This window comes from Peromyscus californicus, unplaced genomic scaffold, assembly GCF_007827085.1.
Source record: "Peromyscus californicus insignis strain IS unplaced genomic scaffold, ASM782708v3 Scaffold_5__1_contigs__length_169319896, whole genome shotgun sequence".
Lineage (NCBI taxonomy): Eukaryota > Metazoa > Chordata > Mammalia > Rodentia > Cricetidae > Peromyscus > Peromyscus californicus.
The window spans coordinates 18,986,423-18,993,119 of record NW_026294573.1 but is presented as its reverse complement, the minus strand read 5'-3'; the positions used below and the strand labels follow the sequence as shown (position 1 = coordinate 18,993,119).

Genomic DNA, 6,697 nt, shown 5'->3' with positions numbered 1-6,697 from the left:
GTTCCTCCCGCCTAGCGGGGCGCGTCGCGCAGGCGCACAGACAGGTGGGCGGGGCTGCCCGCCGGGTGGGCGGGAGTCGCGGCGTGGTGGGCGGGGCTCCAGGGGCGGGGCAGGTTCTGCGCGCGCGCACTCGCCCGCTCCTCCTGGCTCTCTGGCCGGGCTTGTGAGGGGCTTGGGCGGGAACCCTGAGGCACAGGCTTTCTGTGACCTCCAAAGCGAGATCTTTGACGACCCCTACATATCCGCCGCGACCTAGAAACCTTTCCTCTCTCTTCTTGCTGGCCCCCCCCCCAGGACAGTGTCAGGAACAGCTAGCGAGGATACTGGGAACCTTCTCAGGGCCAGTTCCTGTGAGCTTCACCGGGGAAGCTCCCGGGAACCCGCCAGCCGGATGTGCCAGACCGCGCCCCGCAGCCCCCGCCGCCCAGCAGAGGCGACGGCGACGTCGCCGAGCTGTGGGTGTCACCAGGTGTGTGACTGCACCCGCCCCACCCCTTCCCTCCGTTGCACCCTGCACCGATGTGCAGTATTAATGATGTTTGCGTTTGCCTTTCCATGCACGGTCTTGCTTGTCTCCCATGGAGACAAGGGCTACATTCATTCTGTCTCGGTCGAGGTCTCCGCCAGTGGAAGCACCGAGGCTGGCTAGCAGCACTGCGGTAGTTGAATTACTGTTGCTGAGACCAGCCTGGTGGGGAGCGGTGCCTTCCTTCGGCTCCCAGACCGGGTGGCAGGTGCGGAGCTGGAGATCTTGTCTCAGCTCCCGCTGGAAGGAATCTGCTCACCTTGTGGTTCAGCGGTGAGGGTGTTTGCTCCCAGCCCGGGACCAACATGGTGGAAGGAGAGAACCAACTCCCACAATTGTTCCTTGACCTCCACACGGCTGCTCTTCCAAATTAAAAAAAAAAAAAAAGTAAAAGAGTTCAAGGCCAGCCTGGTCTACAAAGTGAGTTCCAGAACAGCCAGGGCTACACACCTGTGGTGGTGGTGGTGGTGGCGGTGGCGGCGACAATAAGGTAAAAGAAAATCGGCTCTGGTCACTCAAGACCCTTGTAGGACAATTGAAACAAAGGGGTCAAAGTCAAGGGCACAGAGCTGTCACTCAGGGAGGGTCCTGGACACAGAATGCAATAAAATTCGTAGCATCCTCATCAGAGTTAGAGTTCAGGAGGGCCTGTGTCTCCTGCAGTGTCTGCAGCAGGGTCACAGGGTTACATCCCTCTGCTTTAGGAAGTTTCTGCAGCTTCCCACCCTGGGGCTGCTGAGCAATCTTAACAGGCTGAGTTCTTCACTTTTTTTTTTATGAAAGAATGCTTGCAGAGAGCGTCTTCTGTTGTCAGGGTCACACTAGGAACCATAGTCATTTTCTCATCTGAAGTTCTCTTAACACAGCAGTTTCTGAGGTGGCTCCGCTGGTAAGGTACAGGGTTCAGTGAGAGACCATGTCTCAAAGTAAATAATAAGCAAATAGGGAACAGTTGAGGAAGACACCCAACATCAATTTCTGGTCTCCACATACATGTGCATGTGTGTACAAACACAGAGACATGTATCTATCACACACCTACACAATGGAGTTTTAGGTCAATGAGTCTGGGAACTGCTGCATTCGCTATCCCTGCTTAGGGATACATGAGCTATGGGAGCACAGGAATGGCTGGGAGCCAGTCTAAGTTAAAAGCCTGGGCCAGCCTTGCATACCTGTTTCCTTGGGTACTAAGGCCCTGTGCTGGGGGTTGAGCTCAAGGGACAGCTCAAGGAACTCACCAAGGGAGTTCACCCCGACACACATACGTACGTAAACTCCTAATGCTCCCATCTGCTGGAACCCTGGAGGTCAGAGAAACCTGTTTCTATTCCTGAAAGGTGATGGACAGAGAGCTGGCGTTGTGGGCCACTGCTTCCTAACTGTGGAAGAGGAATTCAGATCCGAGGTGACCATGGCTTGGACGAGAGCCATGGAGGTGGCAGTGGGGAGAAATGGCAGGATTGTGGATGTCCTCCAAAGGCAAAGCTAACAATATTCACTCATGAGAGGCTTGGAAATTATGAGTAGAGAGGAATGGAGGGTGGAGGTGGGTGGGGAACACACTCCTGGGCCCCCCGCAGGTCAGTGGAGGTCGGTGTGGTGTCGGCTGAATCCATGGGCTCAGCTGAGATGGCCCAGAGAGAGCAGGCAGAACAAAACACAAAGGTCAGAGATCAAAAGCCAGAGGTCAGGTCTGTGTGCCTGCCTTCACAGCAAAGGAGGAGTTGCTGCCTGCTTTGTGAACAAGAGCGGGAGATTGAGAGAGCAGGAATGGAATCTTCCACATCCTTCCTCCCCTCCCCTTTGTGTCTGGCAAGGCGACGGGCGCTGTGTGTAAGGAATGTTTGTTATGAATGAGGTTGGCACAGACTCCCATTCCCGAGGCACCCTTCCTCGCCTCACCCCCATGGTTTGAGTTACAGGCAGAGAGAAAACGATCGCTCGGTCAATTGAAACCAGGGCTAAGGTTGATAAGCATTCCCTGTCCCACAAAACTCAAGGAGAGCCTGTTAGCTGATGCCTCGGGTCCTAAGTGGCATGGCTCCTGCAGGAAAGTTTCCAGACATGCGATCTCATTTCCGATTTTCGCATCCAGTGTGCGTGGATTAAGCTGTCAATACACTGAAAGCATCCTTGATGGGTCTGCTGGGGGAGGAGGGATATAAAGGCTTGTGACTGTTTCCAGAGATGGTTTGCCACTTTATCCACTGAATGTACACCTAACCTGTGATCCGGAAATTCCACTCCTGTGTATATACTGAAGAGGAATGTCCAACTCCACCCCACCCCACCCCCACCCCCAAAAAGAAAGAAAAGAGGGTAGGGAGATGGTTCTGTGAATAAAATGTTTATTGCACAGGTATGAGGATTGGTGTTCAGATCCCTAGTGCTCATGTCAGTACTGAGGGGGCGTGACATTTACCTGTAATTCCAGCAGAAGACTGAGACAGATCATCTCTGGAGCAAGCTGGCAAGCTGGATTAGCTGTGTTAGGCAAGCTCTGGGTTCACTTGGGAGTCCCTGCCTTACTGAATAAAGTGGAAAGCAATTGGGGAAGACTTGATGTCCCTGATCCTTCCCAGACACGTGCACAAATGTGCATGCATATCCATAGATAACATTATAAGTGCCAGGCGCGCGCGCACACACACACACACACACACACACACTTTTTAAAACATTTTATTTAATTTTATTTTTTGGTTTTTCAAGACAGGGTTTCTCTGTGTAACAGCCCTGGGTGTCCTGGAACTCACTCTATAAACTCGGCCTGCCTCTGCCTCCTGAGTGCTGGGATTAAAGGTGTGCACCACCACCGCCCAGCCACACTTTTTTTTTTTTTTTTTTTTTTGGTTTTTCGAGACAGGGTTTCTCTGTAGCTTTGCGCCTTTCCTGGAACTCGCTTTGGAGACCAGGCTGGCCTCGAACTCACAGAGATCCGCCTGGCTCTGCCTCCCGAGTGCTGGGATTAAAGGCGTGCGCCGCCACCGCCCGGCCTTTTTTTTTTTTTTTAAAAGAGACTTGTCTAAGAATTCTCTGGATATGTTTACTCATTCATATATCTCCAAGTTGGCAGTGTCTCACAGACCCATCAGCTGAATGACTGGGCATCTTAAACATCTGTGCTATCTGTCTTAGTTCTTTTAACTGACTAACAGAACCAAGCTTTACTTTCTTTTTTTCTCTCCCCCTTTTCTCTTTTTTCTTAAGACAAAGTCTCTAGCCCAGGCTGGCTACGATCCCTCCGATGTAGCCGATGATGGCCTTGAACTTTTGATCCTCCTGATTCCACCTCTGCACTGCTGGGGATTACATGTGTGTACTACCACACCTGATTTATGACATTCTGGGGATGGAACTCAGGGCTTTGTATATGCTAATTGAACACGACCAAATGAGCTACATCCCCAGCCCCCAAGTTAATTTTTTTTTTAATCTAGTAAGATATGAGCAAAAAGAACTGTTATTTATTAAGTGGCACAATGTTATTCATTAAGCGGCACTGTTTACCGTGCAAGAAAACCCACGAGGTACAACAAAACCCACTGTAAGAGTTTATTGAGGGAAAGGAATAGGAAAGATGGGCATAGGCCTATGGAATGACTATGCAGGAAGAGAGAGGAGTAAGTAGAACCCGTTTTTATATGTCCCCCCACCTCCCCACCCCACCCCCACCCCCAGCACATGTGCATATTGGCTTACGTAGCTACATCACGCATGCACATAGATTATGTGATCTCTCTGTGTGCAAATTATGTGATCACACAACTCCCGGATTTTAGGACATAAGGCCCTAGGATGACTAAGCATCTTTCCAGTGCATGCGGTCGTGTAGCTGGGGGAGTGGCTGGGAATTCTAACAGGAACTTGTCTTTATTATAAAGCGTACTCTTTGCCTTTGCCATTCCTCTTTTTTCCTAGCCTGCAATGTGAAGACAGTGGCTGGAGCTGCAGCAGCCATTATGGACCAGGAAGTAACTCTCAAGACGGCAGCTACATGTGGGATGTTGGCCCCAGAAGATTAGGGGTCTAGAACAAGTTTTACAGGTGTCGGACTAGTCTGTTCGATGATGTGACCCCAGCTCCTATAACAGTATCTGGTGCTGGTAGAGCATAAGGGCTCCACCACTGTGGAAGAAAAGGGGAGGCAGGAATCACCTGCTGCTGTTCGTGAGAGAGATGGAGTCGGAAGAGATCACACTGGGAAAGGAAGCTGAGAGGCTGGGGGCTGAACTCTAGGGGTCAATACCACCCTCCCACACCCCACCCCTCACCCCCCAACTACCTGCCTGTGCTACTGATTAAATTCAGGAATCCACCATCTACTGTAATGAAGCTCCTGAAATGGATCCGTCTCCCTGGTAACATATCTTGTATCTACTTCTTCTGGTGAGTCAGCCATTTCCCCATCAGGAGCCACAATGTGACCCAGAGATTTAAAATATATACATATATATTTGGTGTACCTGTGTGTACACATCCCATGTATGCAGCTGTGTGAAGAGCAGCTTTTAAGAGTTGGTTCTTTCCATACTGTGGGACCTGGGAATCAAACTCAGGTTGTCAGGTCTGTCAACAAGCACCTTTTATCCACTGAACTTATATTACCCTGTTATCGGGTAGTTTCTTTCTTTTTTTAATTTTTATTTATTTTTATTTTATGTGCATTGGTGTTTTGCCATGGGTGTTGGGTTCCCTGGAACTGGAGTTACAGCCAGTTGTGAGCTGCCATGTAGATGCTGGGAATTGAACCCCGGGTCCTCGGGAAAAACAGTCAGTGCTCTTAACTGCTGACCAATCTCTCCAGCCCTCAGGAAGTTTCTTAAAGGCACAACTTTCAACATTGGTTTGGAATGAGTTCTGTAGACTTGGGATACTTTAAATGTTCTCATTATAAAAATTGGACTTGGCAGCTGGGCATGTTGGCACACTCCTTTAATCCCAATACTCGGGAGGCAGAGGCAGGCAGATCTCTGAGTTCGAGGTCAGCCTGGGCTACAGAGTGAGTTCCAGGACAGCCAAGGCTACAGAGAGAAACCCTGTGTTGAAAAAAACAAACAAAAAATTGAACTTGGCCTTTATAGATAATTTGAAAGCAAATGGTAATAAGAAAACTGAAATCAGCTACAACCCAGAGCTAGCCATTCTTCAATATTTTGGCATATTTCCTCTTTATAATTAGATTGGCTGTTGGGATCATTCAATTTGGACCTCCCATCTATTTGCTTAATGCCAGTAAGTATTTGCTTGTGTTTCAAAAATTATTTTCAAATGTTTTAAAATAATGATCTAAAACTTCACCCTGTGCAATCAGTTAACTAATTGGTGAATCGAGGTCTCTTGCAAACTTTCTCTTGTACAATTAACCATCCAATGAATGCTTTGTACAGAGTACATTATTGCATCCATGTTTGTTTCAGGGTTCCAGAAGAGGACAGCATGCCAAAGAGCATGAACATGCACAAACTCAGGAAATGACAGACCCACTGCAGGAGGCTTGCAGCGCCCACCCCTCCCACATCCTCCATGTGTACCTCACCACATCCCTCATAGCACCGACTGAGGCGTTGAAGAGGCTTTCCTGTTCCGGTTCTACAGGCAGAAAGCAAACAACAGCCGCAACATGGCGTCTGGATCACAGGGTGGGGTGACCCCGACTCTATCTGCTCCTCAGGGGAAACTGCCCAAGTTCACTGTGGATTCTCTCACTGAGCTATTAGCATGGCTTGACTGAGTACAGACCACACTGCGTTTGCTGGACAGTTTCCCTTTTGAAATCTTCTCTCTCTCTCTCTCTGGTTAAGATTTGTATTTTTTTTTTTTTTTTTTTTTTTTTGGTTTTTCGAGACAGGGTTTCTCTGTGTAGCTTTGCGCCTCTCCTGGAACTCACTTGGTAGCCCAGGCTGGCCTCGAACTCACAGAGATCCGCCTGGCTCTGCCTCCCGAGTGCTGGGATTAAAGGCGTGCGCCACCACCACCCGGCAAGATTTGTATTTTTTATGCTATTGCTTTGTACCTACCTTTCAATTTTACTGTGAACTTTTTATTACATTTATTTATTTCTGTATGCATGTGCATTCTCTCTATCTGTGTAGGACAGAGGACAACTTGAAGTACTGCAAGCCGCAGGAAAACATAATGGAATTCAGCTACTATCACAAAAGCTAC

General features: G+C 49.1%; 1 long non-coding RNA gene across 1 annotated transcript; it reads left to right on the top strand.

The window, feature by feature from the left end:
- Positions 1–125: 125 nt before the first annotated feature.
- LOC128096662 (uncharacterized) lies at positions 126–6,320 on the top strand. Its single transcript, XR_008213693.1, has 3 exons — positions 126–469; positions 4,451–4,918; positions 5,950–6,320. It is a non-coding gene; the product is annotated as an uncharacterized LOC128096662 (long non-coding RNA).
- The last annotated feature ends 377 nt before the right edge of the window (positions 6,321–6,697 follow it).